Source organism: Vicia villosa, linkage group LG4 (assembly GCF_029867415.1).
Source record: "Vicia villosa cultivar HV-30 ecotype Madison, WI linkage group LG4, Vvil1.0, whole genome shotgun sequence".
Taxonomy (NCBI): domain Eukaryota; kingdom Viridiplantae; phylum Streptophyta; class Magnoliopsida; order Fabales; family Fabaceae; genus Vicia; species Vicia villosa.
The window spans coordinates 117492270-117508997 of NC_081183.1; the positions used below are offsets into that span (position 1 = coordinate 117492270).

At 33.5% G+C, this 16728-nt stretch overlaps 2 long non-coding RNA genes across 2 annotated transcripts; both read left to right on the forward strand.

Moving 5' to 3' along the window:
- Nucleotides 1-1839: 1839 nt before the first annotated feature.
- On the forward strand, nucleotides 1840-2298 carry LOC131599530 (uncharacterized). The gene is made up of 2 exons (XR_009282821.1): nucleotides 1840-1944; nucleotides 2048-2298. It is a non-coding gene; the product is annotated as an uncharacterized LOC131599530 (long non-coding RNA).
- An 11894-nt stretch (nucleotides 2299-14192) lies between these two features.
- Nucleotides 14193-14651, forward strand: LOC131599531 (uncharacterized). Its single transcript, XR_009282822.1, has 2 exons — nucleotides 14193-14297; nucleotides 14401-14651. It is a non-coding gene; the product is annotated as an uncharacterized LOC131599531 (long non-coding RNA).
- The last annotated feature ends 2077 nt before the right edge of the window (nucleotides 14652-16728 follow it).

The following is a 16728-nucleotide window of genomic DNA, read 5'->3' on the forward strand; positions in this document are numbered from 1 at the left end:
GCTTCTTCTTCTTGGCTCCAATTCTCTGTTCTCACAGGATGTACCCATCCTTTGCTTGTAGCTCTCCAAGTTTTGCTATCCAAAGATTTTAAGAAGGCTATCATATGTGGTTTCTAGTAGTCATAGTTAGATCCATCTAGAATGGGTGGTCTATTCACAAATCCTACATCCTTGTCTATAGTACCAGAATATGATGTCCCTAGATCTCACCCAGAAAATAACAGGCAGGGTGTTTGCTCTGATGCCAATTGTAAATTCTAGTAACAGACAATTGATGTCGTATCGGATGTTATGACATTCGCTACTGAACAAATTATTACTTTTAGTTGTAAGTAAATAATAACAGTAAAGAACACAGGGAATTGTTTACCCAGTTCGGTGTACAACAACACCTACTCTAGGGGCAACCAAGCCATGGAGGACATCCACTATAAGCAGTACTAATTCAGAGCTAAACTACCAGTTTACACCCCTCACTTAAGACCTACCCAATGCAATTTCAATCTAACACTAGACTTGAGTTCCTATTCATTCTCCCTCAATCACACCAGTGATAACAAACAGACAAAAATAAATTTAAAGTGAAGACACTCTTCAAACAAATCTTGATCTTGCTTAAAAGCTTCAATCAAGAGACATAACACTCGTGCTTACAAGCTTATAATAACACAACAAATTACAACTCAAAACACCCTAGTCCAATACAATCATCAAGGTGATAATTGCTTTGCTCACAAGAAACACTGAGAACGATTAAACCTAAAACACAAAACTCAACAAAAATATTCTTCACGCCAAAATCTCTGCGTCTGAAAGTAGGATTACTAATCTTCTTATATGCAGAACATGGGTCTTGGGCCTCCTCACAAATATAAATTAGGGTTAACCAAGTTAAACTAATTGTCACATATCAGGATGCTAAAAACCAGCCCTTGGCTCGTTCTGTTACTGATATTTAATCAGCACAATTGTTAGTTTCCTAAAATATAGCTTGAGATTAATAAGGAAACATAACAGAAACCATAAGAGTCCATCTGTCAGATATTGATGTCACAACATTCAGCTTGACATCCAATAAACTCTGTATTAGCTTACCATACACATCCTGCAGATTACTACAGATGCATGTCATGACATCAGTCAAGACATCTAAACACAAAAGTATGTTTTACCATAAAATGCAGCCAATCAAGAACATCTACAATTTTTATAAAGGGAAAAAGGTTTATTGTTGATACAAATATTTTTCTAAACGAAAAGCGTATTGTTGATATAAATATTTTTATAAATAAAAAAAAATATTGTTAATTCAAATATTTTTATAAACGGGAAATATAGTATTATTGATACAAATATTTTTATAAATGGCAAAATTGTATTGTTGATATAAATATTTTTATAAATGGAAAAAATATATATATTTATGAATAATCTTTTACACCTATAAAATTAAAATCTATGTATTTATTATAGTTAAAATAATTTATTTATTTGTAAAAAATCGCTATTTAGAAAAAACATATTTATAAATAATAATAAAGTAAAAATAATATGTTATACATTTATGAAAAAATTACTTTTAAAATATTCTTTATAACATATAAAATTAAAAAATATGTTATTTATTTGTTAAAAATCGTTATTTAGAAAAAACACATTTAGGAATAATAATTAAGTAAACAAATATTTTATGGATTTCTGAAAAAATTACATAAAAACATTCTTTAAAACCTATAAATTAAAAATCTATGTATTTATTATAGTCCAAAGATGTAATTAAAAGTACTATGTACAAATTATTATAAATAGAGCATGGTATTATCTCTAGATTACCTAGACATACAAGTTCTAACTACAAGCTGTATTCCATTGTGAATATGGATGCCCAAAAATATTCAGCTGTGAAATTTGCAATCTTACTGATTTTCGTTATTGTTGCATCAGGTAATAAATCCTACTCCTCTACTCTTAATATCAATTAGCAAAATATTACAATAAATATGATATTATTTTTAACGATGATTTTGTGATGTTTATATGAATGTAGATATGTGTAAGATATCAGATGCAAGAGGTCCTATTGTCTCATTTCACTGTGCTCGTGATGAAACTTGTGAAAGTCGTTTTCCAAATCATGGTTGCAAATGTGTTCAATCTTTATGCATTTGTCAAGGAGATCCTCCAATAATGTGATACATGTACGAAGAATAAAAAAAAATAGTAATACAAGATTGCATCAATTGTTATGGTGTGAAAAAAAATTATATATTTGATTAATAAATCCTCCAATATTTCTTAGTTGATTGATTTTGCATATAGTTTAGATTTATGATAATAACATCATAAAAATTAAAGAGCTACTTATCGCGGTTATGAGTTATGTGTCATTCAAATTGAAATTCTCGTAACAAGAAATTGATATCATCGAAACAAATTATCCATCACATAGAAATACATGTATTATTTATTTTTAACTATATTAAAATTGCTCCCTTGGACACCTAAAATATCTGGAAACAAGATGGTAGCTAACATCGCCATTATGTTCTTAAAAAAGTCAAAGGTCCACACTAAAAGATTCATACATTGCTCAATTATGTTCTTACACTTCCGATAATGAAGCTTGAGAAGAACAAATTCAAGAAAAAGTAGAGAACATGCATATAACTTAATAAAGTGGAAGGCTATACTATACAATGTTCATCTTACTGACAAGATCATGTTTAATTAGTTTATTCAAATGTTCCATATGAATATGAGCAATTCTTTTGTGCCAAATACATGAGTCGTTATTGTTCGCCATGAGACATTCTACCTTCAAAGACAAGTCATCAAGAGAAATCATAAATATATTATTAATTATTTTACCTTTAAGTTTAACCTCATGTGTGACTTCGTCTCCTATCACATATTTATCTTTAGTGAACTTGATTTTGAATCCTTTGTCACATAATTGGCTAATACTAAGAAGATTGTGCTTTACCTACGCCAATAATCTTTCCTTTATTGTTATCTCCATAAGTAACATAACCCTTGGCCTTAAGCTTTAGATTTGAAAATTTGTTGATGTCTCCCGTCATATGCTTGGAACAACCACTATCGAGATACCATAGATTTGATGTGGTCTTTAAGCATACCTACAAAAAAATTAAGTTTTGTTAGGTACCCAAACTACTTTGGGTCCTTCATCATTAGTACCTTTCTTTACCCACACATAATGCCCACTTTCCACACTAAAGTTTCTAACATAGCAAACATTAGGTGTATGGCCACTTATACCATAATAAAAACATGTAGGGACAAAATTACTTCTATATCTAGAAACATAAGGTTTCTTTTTAGGAGATCTTTTCTTGGGATGGTGATGAACCATTTTAGGCTTGTTAACTTTCTCTTGGGATGTTTGGTCACTAGCCTTAACAAATATGGTTTTGTTAGAACTTGGTTTTGAGAACTTTGAATAACCAAGCCCACTTTTATCATTAGAATACCTTTGTTGTCTAAGGACACCCTCTAAACCAATATGCCCTTTTTTATATCTTTCAAAGACTCTCTTTAGTTGGACAATTTGAAAGGAAAGTGATTCACAATTATTACATGTAGATTTTTGTTTTTCTTTATCAACATATTGTTTCTTCTTAATCTCGAAATCTTTTTGCACAATATCAATTTTCTCTTCAAGAGATTTGATTTGTTTTTCTTATGTTGATATGGTTCTATATAACATTTTGCATTCATTCAATAGTTCATTTATGGCACCTTGTGCATCATTATCATAAATGGAAAATTTATTACTAACCTCATCATTTTCATCATCGGAATGGTGCGAAGTCATCAATGCTAGATTTGTACTTTCGTCACTATCCGAATCAGATGATGAACTTATCTCATTATCTTCCCATGCAACATAGGCCTTTTTATTCTTTAAGCCTTTTTTCCTTTGACACCACCATTCTTGGAGAGTTTAGGACAATCTGGTTTTATATGACCTTGCTTGCCACATTCATAACATGTGACATCTTATGTTGAAGTGGAAGCCTCCTTTTTCCTGAAATGTTTCTTTCTTTTTACAAAAGAAGAAGATTTATATTTTTTACCAAAGAACTTACCAAGTTATTTAATAAGGAGCACGAAATTTTCATCTTCCACCAGTGGATCATTGTACATAGAATCTACTTTCAAAGCAATGCCTTTGGATTTTGAATCTAAACTTTCATGCTTTTGAAGTCTTCCGAGTTCCGTTTCGTATTCTTGAAGTTTTCCGAACAATGTTACGGAAGTCATTTTCGTTAGAGTCTTTTCGGATATTGTCGTTACCTTTGGTTGCCATTATCTGGTTAAGGATCTTAGAACTTTAAGATTTTGTTCCTCAGTAGAGATTTTATTTCCAAGAGCGTCTAGATGATTTATTAAATGAACAAATCTCTTTTGTAGATCAAGAATGATTTCTCCAGGCTGCATTCTAAATAACTCATTTTCTTGACTCAAAGTATTTAATCGAGATCTCTTAACTTCATCGGTTCCTTCATGAGTTTTTACTAGCATATCCCATATTTGTTTAGCCTTTGTACATGCCGAAACACAAAATAACTCGTCCATGCTAAGTGCTCCTTGAAGAAGATTGATAGCCTTTTGTCAGCAAGAACCTTCTTTCTATCGTTATCATCCCATGAAGCTTTAGGTTTATCTGATCCAACACCATTGATGACAGTTACAGGAACATGAGGACCTTCTAGGACAGCCTCCCATACTTCTTCTCCTTATGCTTCTAAGTGAGCCTTCATACAAATTTTCCAAAAGTCGAAGTATTGTCCACAGAACAATGGAGGTTTGTTGTTGCTACCACCGTCTCGAAAAACTAGATTTTGATTTGCGGAAGCCATCTGGATCTTTTAGGAACAGGTTACCTATAACCTGCTCTAATACCAATTGTAAGTATGAAATACGCCTAAGAGGGGGGGGGAATTAGGTTCTTAAAATTTTTATCGATTTTTAGAGATATGTGGATTATTTTTCTGGTTTATGGTAAAGTTATGGAAAGAATAAAATGCAGAAAAATAAATGACACAAGGATATATCCTGGTTCCCCTTACAATCCGAGAGTACTCCAGTCCCCTTACGCAGTAAGAGATTTTCACTATTGTTGGTAACTTGTACAACACACGACAACACTACCAAGAACAATTCTCTTGGATTTTTCACGAAGACCACTTATGAGAACAATCCTCTCAAAGTGCCTAAATTGTTTCCAACAATACTGGATAACAAGAATACAACAAGTATTTGATTTTTGTATAAGAATTTTGAATAGTAGAACAATGTATCAATCATTTGATTGATCTTCTCTTTCAAGTAAACAATTCACAAGGATATATTAGTGCTCAAGGTATATGAATATATGAGAATGTTTTTCTGAAATATGTATGTAACAATGCAGAAAAAATTTCTCAATGAAAGTTTATGAAAGATGAACACTTTAGAAATTTTGTGAGAATAAGGTTTGTAAATTGTATGAAAGAGGTGAGTTTTTGAAATCTTAAATATATGGTATTTATAGATGACTCTACACCCTTTGAAATGGTTGCATTTTGATGGAACAATGCAATGGTCAAGGTTTTGAAATATAAATTCGTATGGTTCTGAAATATCATGAAAAAGTTCCACTGGTTCAGATGTAACTTGTTACGTGAAGGATGTAACCGGTTACATGGTTACGTTATGCCCAGAAAATTCAAAATCACGATCATGTAACCAGTTGCCTAAATGATGTAACCGGTTACATCATGTTGAAAAAGTTCAATAACAAATAGAAAAAGCTACTGCCAGCAATGTAACCAGTTACATGGTTTTGGTAATCGGTTACATCAAACTAAAAAGCCTAAAAATAGATTTTTAAAGGTTAAGTGTATATGGTATGCATTTGTTTGAGGTTTTGATCATGCATTTGAATGAAAGTGTATCTTTTGAGCACTAAAGAATATCAATGTAAAAGAGTTTTAACTTGTACCCATATATATTGAAGATCAATAATACTATGACTTTAATCTTCATGAAGTTGCAACCTTTGATTCTTATCCATTTGTCTTTGCTCATCCTTTTTGAAATATATGGAATATGTTGTCTTCATCAAAACTAAGTCTTTAAGAAATTTTGTAGGAGCTTGAAAATACATTCTCCCTCTTTTTGATGATGACAACCAATGACTATTTGAGCTTTGTTATTTTGTCCGATTATACATGCTCCCCCTATCTTGATAGCTCCCCCTATCTTGATAGCCTTTCTTGATTTATATATGGCTGCACAATTTATGGATACAAATAATATACAACAAATACATACCTCTTCTCCCCCTTTGGAATTATCAAAAAGGATGGGGAAAGGAAGTCAGCAAATTTGACAAGTACATTCATGACTGATTCCTTCAGAAGAACAGAATTCAGCAAATTTGACATTTTCAAAGTCCTTCCCATGATCACTCCTGATCCTGACAACACCAATTTCCCTTTCTCTTTGAAGTCTTGTGCATAGGTCCTTGAATACATCAAATACATCTGATTTTTCTCTGATGAAGCTTATTCAGGTGTATCTGGAGTAATCATTAACAACCACATAAGCATATTTTTTTCCACCAAGAATTTCTACCTGCATTGGTCCCATCAAATCCATGTGTAGCAACTCCAGGATTTTGGAAGTAGTTAGATGTCTAATATTTGGATGTGACATCTTGGTTTGTTTTCCAACCTGACTTTGACCACAGACTTTGCTTTCATCAATGTGCAGCTTTGGGATTCATCTCACAGCTTGCTTGGATAATATGATCTTTTTCATCCCTATTAAATGTAGATGTCCAAGTTTTTGATGCCACAGTTTAACCTCTTTTTCTTATTTTGCCATAGAGCATATAGAGGAATAACTAGAGGTTTTAGGTTCCCACAAGTAGTAGTTATCTTGAGATCTGAATCCCTTCATGACTTCCTCATTTTCTCCATTTGTGACTACACAATCATCTTTAGTAAATCTGACATTGGAGCCTTGATCACATAGTTGACTGATGTTGATAAGATTTGTAGTCAGTCCTTTTACTAGTAGAACATTTTACAGTTTTGGAACTCAAGGACATTCTAGTTTTCCAACTCCTTTGATCTCTCCTTTTGCTCCATCACCAGAGGTCACATAGCTAGTGGAATTTGGTTTGATATCTACCAATAGGTTCTTTATTCCAGTCATGTGCTTTGAGCAACCACTATTAAAGTACCAGTCTTCTTTGGCTGAAACCCTTAAAGAAGGGCTATTAAGGCAGTAGCTTTAGCAACCCATTGTTGTTTCTTGATAGGAGCATTCTGTTTAGGTTTGACCTAAAGTGTCTGACTAGGATATCCATACAGTATGAAGCAAAATGGTTTTATGTGCCCAAATCTTCCACAATAGTGACATCTCCATCTCTGAAATTTCCTCTTTGTCTGGTTCATCCCCCTGTTTCCATGATGTTGTGACATTGGTCTTGACATCTAGTTTGACATGAGAGCTTATGGCTTTGACCTCTTGAACCCTAAGGTGGATTCCAATTTACCCACAAATCCTATTCCAAACATATCTCCATCTTTCTCACCTACTCGTAGAATTTCTTCTAATGTGTTAGTTCCACTGTTCAACATCCTGAGAGATTGGGACATCTGGTCAAGTTTTTAATTAAACAAGGTGACTTCACTATTGAGTGAGTCTATAGTTGCAAGATGCTCTTTCTTCTCAGCTTCCAACTCTGTTATGAGTTTCTTTTACTTCTCCACTTGTTGGCACACTTCTCCACTCCTGACACACAACTTTTTATATTAAGCTGCAAGTTCATCAAAAGTTAGCTCATCTTCACTTGAATCATCATCAGATACACATACACTGGTTAGAGCAGTGACATGTTTTGCAGATTCTTCTTCAGACTCACTCACTCTCAGAGTCTCCATCAGACCAGGTGACAGATAGCCCTTTCTTTTGCTTCTTGAGGTTAGTGGGACATTCAGCTTTAATGTGTCCAAAACCTTCACATCCATGACATTGAATCCCTTTGCCTTTGTGAGGCTTTTCTTCAGATTTGGATCTTATGCTAGAATCATACGCCTTGATGTTATCAGAGGGAATGTTCTTGACATTTGGCCTAGACTTCTGATCTATTGTTTTTATAAATTTGTTGAATTATCTTTCAAGCATAGCTATGGCTTTTGATAGATTTTCCTCACTTCCACCATTGCTTTCTTCTGAGTCCTCTTCAGTATTTGATACAAAAGCTATGCTCTTGTTCTTCTTTTCAACATTGTCACACATACCCATCTCAAATGTTTGGAGAGAACAAATGAGTTCATCTACCTTCATGTTGCTGATATCCTGAGCCTCTTCTATAGCAGTAACTTTCATAGAAAATCTCTTGGGCAATAATCTGAGAATCTTTCTCACCAGCTTTTCTTCAGACATTTTCTCTCCTAAAGCTCCAGAGGTATTGGCAATCTCATGTATGTTCATGTAGAAGTCATGAATGGTCTCTTCCTCTTCCATCCTCAGATTCTCAAACTTAGTAGTTAACATTTGGAGTCTAGACATCTTCACCTTGGAGGTACCTTCATGAGTTGTTTTGAGAGTGTCCTTAACCTCTTTGGCAAGTTCACAGTGATGCACATGTCTGAAAATATTCTTATTTATTCCATTTAACAAAGCATTCAAGGCTTTAGAATTACCAAGGGCTAATGCTTCTTCTTCTTGGCTCCAATTCTCTTCAGGAAATAACACAGTTGGTCCATCTTTCTCGGTTCTCACAGGATGTACCCATCCTTTGTTTGCAGCTCTCCAAGCCTTGCTATCCAAATATTTTAAGAAGGCTATCATACGTGGTTTCCAGTAGTCATAGTTAGATCCATCCAGAATGGGTGGTCTATTCACAAATCCTACATCCTTGTCCATAGTACCAGAATATGTTGTCCCTAGATCTCACCCAAAAAATAACAGGCAGGGTGTCTGCTCCGATGTCAATTGTAAATTCTAGTAACAGACAATCGATGTCGTATAGGATGTTATGACATCTGCTATTGGACAAATTATTACTTTTAGTTGTAAGTAAATAATAATAGTAAAGAACACAGGGAATTGTTTATCTAGTTTGGTGTACAACAACACCTACTCTGGGGGCTACCAAGTGTAACACCCCATATTTTCTAATTTTAATTTAATCGGAAATTAAATTATTATTTAGAATTATTAGGTATTTTGTTGAATTATTTGGAGAATTATGAGATGGGCTATTGGGCCAAGTGTGGTGTTAGTAAAGAGGGGGTGCTATGTTAGTAAGCCCTTTTCTAAAATTATAATCTATTTTCATAAATAAGAAAAAGAAGGAAATTGGAAAATAGAAGAGGAAAACCTAAGAGGAAGAAGGAGAGAGCTCATGGACAAAGTCCACTTTCGTATTCATGGTGCAGCCTTCACAAAACGAGTCATAACTCTCTACACGTAGCTCCAAATCAGGTAATTCTTGAAGATTCGGATTCTACACGAAATTTCCTTCGATTTGATATATTAAATCATGTCAGGGGAGCTCTTGATGAGGGAGATAAGCGAGTTTGAAGATTGGAGATTCTTGTTGAATTTGAGAAAAGAAGGCTTACGGGTTTGATGGAGAAAAAGGGGAAAAGTCCAGATTCTTGGCTAAGGTAAGGAGGGACTCTTCCGGTTAACATATTTTATCGAATTATAGATAATAGGATTGATTTAGATGCATTGTTTGTGTCAATTGGTTATATGCTAGGTTGGGGTTTTGGGATGATTTGATGGGAATTGAATGATTTGATAAAATTGCATGATTTGATGATGTTATGATGTTAGAGGATCCATAATATATGTTACATTTGTGTTATAACATGTGCTTTATTTTTGTTCGTGAGGGTTGGTGTTCTCGGTGTGATTTGATCATGGTTGGGGATTTGGGTTAAAAACTCGTAGATTATTTCTGCGATGGGGGCTTTCTGATTTTGCCGGTTCGCGCGGCATCCAATTGTTGGCGCCGCGAACTGCTTGGCAGAAAGCTTAAGGGAAATTATCTCACTCAGTTCGCACCGCGTCCCTTGTTGGCGCAGCGAAGGCGTCGTTTCCTGGCAGCGCGTCGCGAAGAATGTGTGGCGCCGCGTGCTGCTAGTGATTTTTGGAAAGTTTAAAGAATGCATAACTTTCGAACCGTTGGCCTGTTTTAAGTGTCATTTCGAGCAGGATAAAGCTTATGAAATATTCTTTGTGTTATAATGATGAAGTGAGCAGTATCTTGAATTTATTTTTATCATTATTTGCTTGTTTTGATGTATGATGTGTTGTGGACATATATGATAAGATATGACGATACATGCTATGTTTAAAACATGAGTCGTATGATGATTTGTTTGAATTGTATGACGAAGCGTATGAGACATCCTATGCGAGGATATGAGTATGATGTGAATATTTTGTTAGTTTGATGGATGATGTACTGTTGACATGTATGACGAAATATGACAATATAAGATGTGTTTGAAAACATGATTATGTGATGATTGTTGAGAATTGTATAATGATGATTGATTATTTTGGAAGATGTGAATACATGTATGTTCTTTATGGATGATGATGTTGATGAGGATTGATGCGGATACATGTATGTTCTTAAAGATGATGACGATGATGATATGATTGTATTTGAATGATGCTAATGTATATAAACATGCTTTGATGATAATGATGATGGTTTGAGTATTGGATGATGTTACTCATAGACTTGCGAGGACATAAGTATGTTTCATATATGTTTGCATTCATTCATAATCATATGTTTGAGGGCTGAATCCGAATGATGTGTGGATTCAGTGAAGGGCGTAATTCTCATTGTGTGGAATTTATGCTGGCAGGGCCGTATCTTGATGATGTTGGATCGGTCCGGTCGGTGGGTTATTCCCATTGATGATGTTGGTACCACATGCACAGTGTCAGTTGCATTCACATGCATGATTTTTATAACATGATTGGATGTTTTCCAGTGTTATGAATATTGATGATGTGTTGGTTGTTATGATGACAAAACTTGTCTGAATATCTGTATATGATACAATTGGGTGAATAATGTACTATGATGTGTTATTGTTTATGACTTTATAACATTTGTTAATTGTGAATGAGACTCACCCTTAATATTGATATTTTCAGCTTGACGAGTAGCGGCTTTTGGCTTGGTGAGGATAGCTCATAGGCCAGTTTGTTTAAGTATAGCGTCGGTGTCATGCTCTGATATTGTAACACTGGGGAACACTAGTTTAGAGTCTATGATGTTAGACTATTATGTTGTTATTGTATTAATTTTGTGGGATATTGCATAGATGATGTTATGCTTATCCGTATGATGAATATTCCGTTGTGTAGAAACATGATTTTATTGAATTGATGATTGTTCACTAGTGAAGCATGACAAGTGAGTTATAATAAATTGTTTTATTGAATTTTGGAACCCTTGTTTTCATGTTTACTCTGAAATTTTTATATAATTGTCGCGGGGTTTAGAAGGGTGTTACACTAAGCCAGGGAGGAAATCCACTATAAGCACTATTAATTCAGAGTTAAACTACCAGTTTACACCCCTCACTTAAGACCTATCCAATGCAATTTCAATCTAAAACTAGACCTGAGTTCCTACTCACTCTCCCTCAATCACACCAGTTATAACAAACAGACAAAAATAAATTCAAAGTGAAGACACTCTTCAAACAAATCTTGATCTTGCTTAAAAGCTTCAATCAAGAGACACAACACTCGTGCTTACAAGCTTAGAATAACACAACAAATTACAACTCAAAACACCCTAGTCCAATAGAATCATCAAGGTGATAATTGCTTGGCTCATAAGAAACACTGAGAACAATTAAACCTAAAACACATAACTCAACAAAAATATTATTCACGCCAAAATCTCTGCATCTGAAAGTAGGATTACTAATCTTCTTATATGCAGAACATGGGCCTTGGGCCTCCTCACAAACATAAATTAGGGTTAACCAAGTTAACCTAATTGTCACATATCAGGATGCTAAAAACCAGCCCTTGGCTCGTTCTGTTACTGATATTTAATCAGCACAATTGTTAGTTGAAATTCTGGTAAGACAGAACTCAGATGTCATATAAGGATGTCTTGACATCTGATCTGACATTATAAAACAGACAAGGTAGGAGTACAAATAACACAGTGCAGAAAATAAAGAACACAACATAATTATTCACCCAGTTCGGTTCAATCGACCTACTCTAGGGGCATACCAAACCAGGGATGAAGTCCACTATTAGCAGTATCAATTCAGAGCTAAACTCCCAATTTACAACTCCTCACTTAATCACTACCCAATGACCCCTCTACCTAGGTTCTCCCTAGATATGGAATATCTCCATTCCACTCCCAATCATAGCAATGATGTCTAGCAGTTAACAACTCAGCCACTGCATCGACGGCCTAATTACCAACATTCTAAGCACACAAATAAACATAACTTAGAGTTGCTTCAAAGCTTCCTCCAAGAACACAACTCCACTCATTGCTTTACAGCTTTTGAGTGAGTAAAACAAACCTCTTACCTACAGGCTTCGAGGCACAAATCAGTGACCATACCACAACCCGGGTGGTTCACTTTACAGACTCAACCCTTAAAAACTATATTGTTAAAATTACGGGTGGTTCAAAACTTAGGTTACAAAGCTTCTATTTATAACCTATTCCCAACTGGACTTGGGCCTTCAATCACAGCTTTATTTGCTGTTACAAATCAGCAAAATTCTTCTGCTAAAAGAAAGGTCTTCAATCATAAGTTTCCTAAATTATCTCCATAATTAGAAACTGCATAATCTTCAATATTCTGACTTGATTCTTTTGACCTTTAAATCGTAACAAACTGACATAACAAGTTGTTGCTAAAATTGCTCCACAATATAAGCTCCAAGATATTCTCCACAAATATCTCCATAAATATGCTCCAAAGAAAAACAATAAGTTGTTACGCTTTTGCAACAGGTTCTCCTATAAATCTTTCCAACATTTTATTATAATAGAATCCAAACTATCAGCTCAAACACGATGTCATTTACGATGTCACGACATCTTCTTCGACATGTTGTTCCATATGTTGAAACATTTCAACACAACATGTTTCTCCATTTAATAGAACTTCAACTTGCTTTCTCTTACAAGTTATAATTCTATTTAACCTATTGCTGCTAAATTAGTTTTACCAAACATAAAGCCAATCCTCAAAAGCACTAACAATAGTTTCCTAAAATATAGCCTAAGATTAATAAAGAAACATAACAGAAACCATAACAGTCCATGCTGTTAGATATTGATGTCACAACATTCAGCTTGACATCCAATAAACTCTGTATTAGCTAACCGTACAAATCCTGCAGAATACTACAGATGCATGTCATGACATCAATCAAGACATATAAACACAGAAGTATGTTTTACCATAAAATGCAGCCAATCAAGAACATCTACAATTTTTATAAAGGGAAAAGGTTTATTGTTGATACAAATATTTTTCTAAACGAAAAGCGTATTGTTGATATAAATATTTTTATAAATAAAAAAAAATTATTGTTAATTTAAATATTTTTATAAACGGGAAATACAGTATTATTGATACAAATATTTTTATAAATGGCAAAATTATATTGTTGATATAAATATTTTTATAAATGGAAAAAATATATTTATGAATAATCTTTTACACCTATAAAATTAAAATCTATGTATTTATTATAGTCAAAATATGTTATTTATTTGTAAAAAATCGCTATTTAGAAAAAACATATTTATGAATAATAATAAAGTAAAAAATAATATGTTATACATTTCTGAAAAAATTACTTTTAAAATATTCTTTAAAACCTATAAAATTAAAATCTCTTACTTATTATAGTCAAAATATGTTATTTATTTGTTAAAAATCGTTATTTAGAAAAAACACATTTATGAATAGTAATTAAGTAAACAAATATTTTATGCATTTCTGAAAAAATTACATAAAAACATTCTTTAAAACCTATAAATTAAAAATCTATGTATTTATTATAGTCCAAAGATGTAATTAAAAGTACTATGTACAAATTATTATAAATATAGCATGGTATTATCTCTAGATTACCTAGACATACAAGTTCTAACTACAAGCTGTATTCCATTGTGAATATGGATGCCCAAAAATATTCAGCTGTGAAATTTGCAATCTTACTGATTTTTGTTATTATTGCATCAGGTAATAAATCCTACTCCTCTACTCTTAATATCAACTAGCAAAATATTACAATAAATATGATATGATTTTTAACAATGATTTTGTGATGTTTATATGCATGTAGATATGTGTAAGATATCAGATGCAAGAGGTCCTATTGTCTCATTTCACTGTGCTCGTGATGAAACTTGTGAAAGTCGTTTTCCAAATCATGGTTGCAAATGTGTTCAATCTTTGTGCATTTGTCAAGGAGATCCTCCAATAATGTGATACAAGTACGAAGAATAAAAAAATTGTGATACAAGATTGCATCAATTGTTATGGTGTGAAAAAAAAAATTACGTATTTGATTAATAAATCCTCCAATATCTCTTAGTTGATTGATTTTGCATATAGTTTAGGTTTATGATAATAACATCATAAAAATTAAAGAGCTACTTATCGCGGTTATGAGTTATGTGTCATTCAAATTGAAATTCTCGTAACAAGAAATTGATATCATCGAAACAAATTATCCACCACATACAAATACATGTATTATTTATTTTTAACTATATTAAAATTGCTCCCTTGGACACCTAAAATATCTGGAAACAAGATGGTAGCTTACATCTCCATTATGTTCTTAAAAAAGTCAAGGATCCACACTAAAAGATTCATACATTGCTTAATTATGTTCTTAAACTTTCGATAATGACGCTTGAGAAGAACAAATTCAAGAAAAAATAGAGAACATGCATATAACTTAAGAAAGTGGAAGGCTATACTATACAATGTTCATCTTAGTGACGATACTTTATACCTTATACTTCGGGAGAATTTTTTATTTATTTGGTGTGATAGAGATATCATAAGATCTCATAAAATATTTGATCTAATGATTAATTATTATAACTCACTGTGAACCATTTTGTTAGTGGTTCACCTTAAACGTCATTTGACATTCAATCCAAGGAAAAAACCATAAATTTATATCTACATCCTGTATCAGTAGCTTTAGACCTCATTGGAATCAGTCGATTTTGACACTGAATGCTAATCTGATAGCTCAGAAATTTGTCTTGAATGTCTTCAACCATATTTGGTAGCGCTATGGAATCTGCTACATACCTCCTTTGGTTCCTCCAATACCAGAGTTGGTGACAAGTGATGGCCCAAAGTGCATGCGAGTAAGTTTCTCCCTTCCGAAATTCATCTTCATATTCAGGCTCAATTAATCTTCTAGATTGATATTAAAAAAAGGTGTTTATCTTCAGAATTCACCAACTGTATCCATAGATGATTGTCTCCTCCTTGCCAACACAATCCTCACAATGTGGATCACGAAGATTTATAACACTAAGATAGTGATTTGTACCTGCAATATGCTCTAAAACATTGGATATTGTGAAACATCCTGTGTTAGTTCCTCCCCATATATATTTTCTGGTTAATGACTTCTAACAGTTGGGAGATCAATTTCTCTTATTATTTCCACAGTCTCATGCAGAAGCATACTCTTAAGAAGGCCCCAGTTTTAGCTACCATCGCTCAACAAAATGGTTGACAATGGAGCTTTCTCGAGGCAACCATGCATATTTACCATAAAATCCTTGAGCCTAATTTCAGAATCAATCTAATTTCTCCTCTTTGATGGGTTTCCCATTGTCAACCTCCCACTTTGACACACTATCTAATAGAGGCCGTAAGCTCACAATTTTCTTCCACAAACTAGAGTCGTACGCTTTGGCTTATACTTTTCCATCTTCCACATCGTCCCTATCATACTTGCCACACATAAAATTCTCCACAAAGAATTTTCGCCACTTTTAAGCTTCCACCCTAGCTTTTCAATGCAGGCTATATTCATCTCTTTGAGATTTCGCAAGCCCAAGGCTCCAAACTTCTTAGGTTTGGTTATCTGCTTTCACCTTATAGTATGCATATGTCTCTTGTTATCTTATCATAATGGCTCCATATGACATTCCTCTGAATTTTGTGAATCTCTTTCAAGCAAGTTAGGGGCACCCTACTACTCATTCCAACATAGGTAGGCAGCGCGTCAATCACTGATTTAGCTAATGTGACTCTCCCAACAAAAGATAGATGCTTACCCTTACAATTAGCAAGCATATCTCTTACTTTATCAATGATGTAATGGTAATTCTTGACTTTAGGGATTTGACTTGTCAGTGGCAGTCCTAAATAGATACCAGGCTCCATACTTTCTCTTAGACCTGAAGCTTGCACAATCTATCTTCTAACATGCATAGAATTGTTTTTAAAAGATACTAGTGAGAAACCTGTGCGTCCGCACGGGTTCTGGTGTGGACCGCGGATATGTCACCAGTTTGTCATGAGAATTCAATCAAATTAAAAAAATATTTAAATATTATTAGAAAAAAATAGACTGCAAGTTAATTGTATAAGCATTTTAAAAATTTCTATTGTTAAAAAAACCATTAAACACATA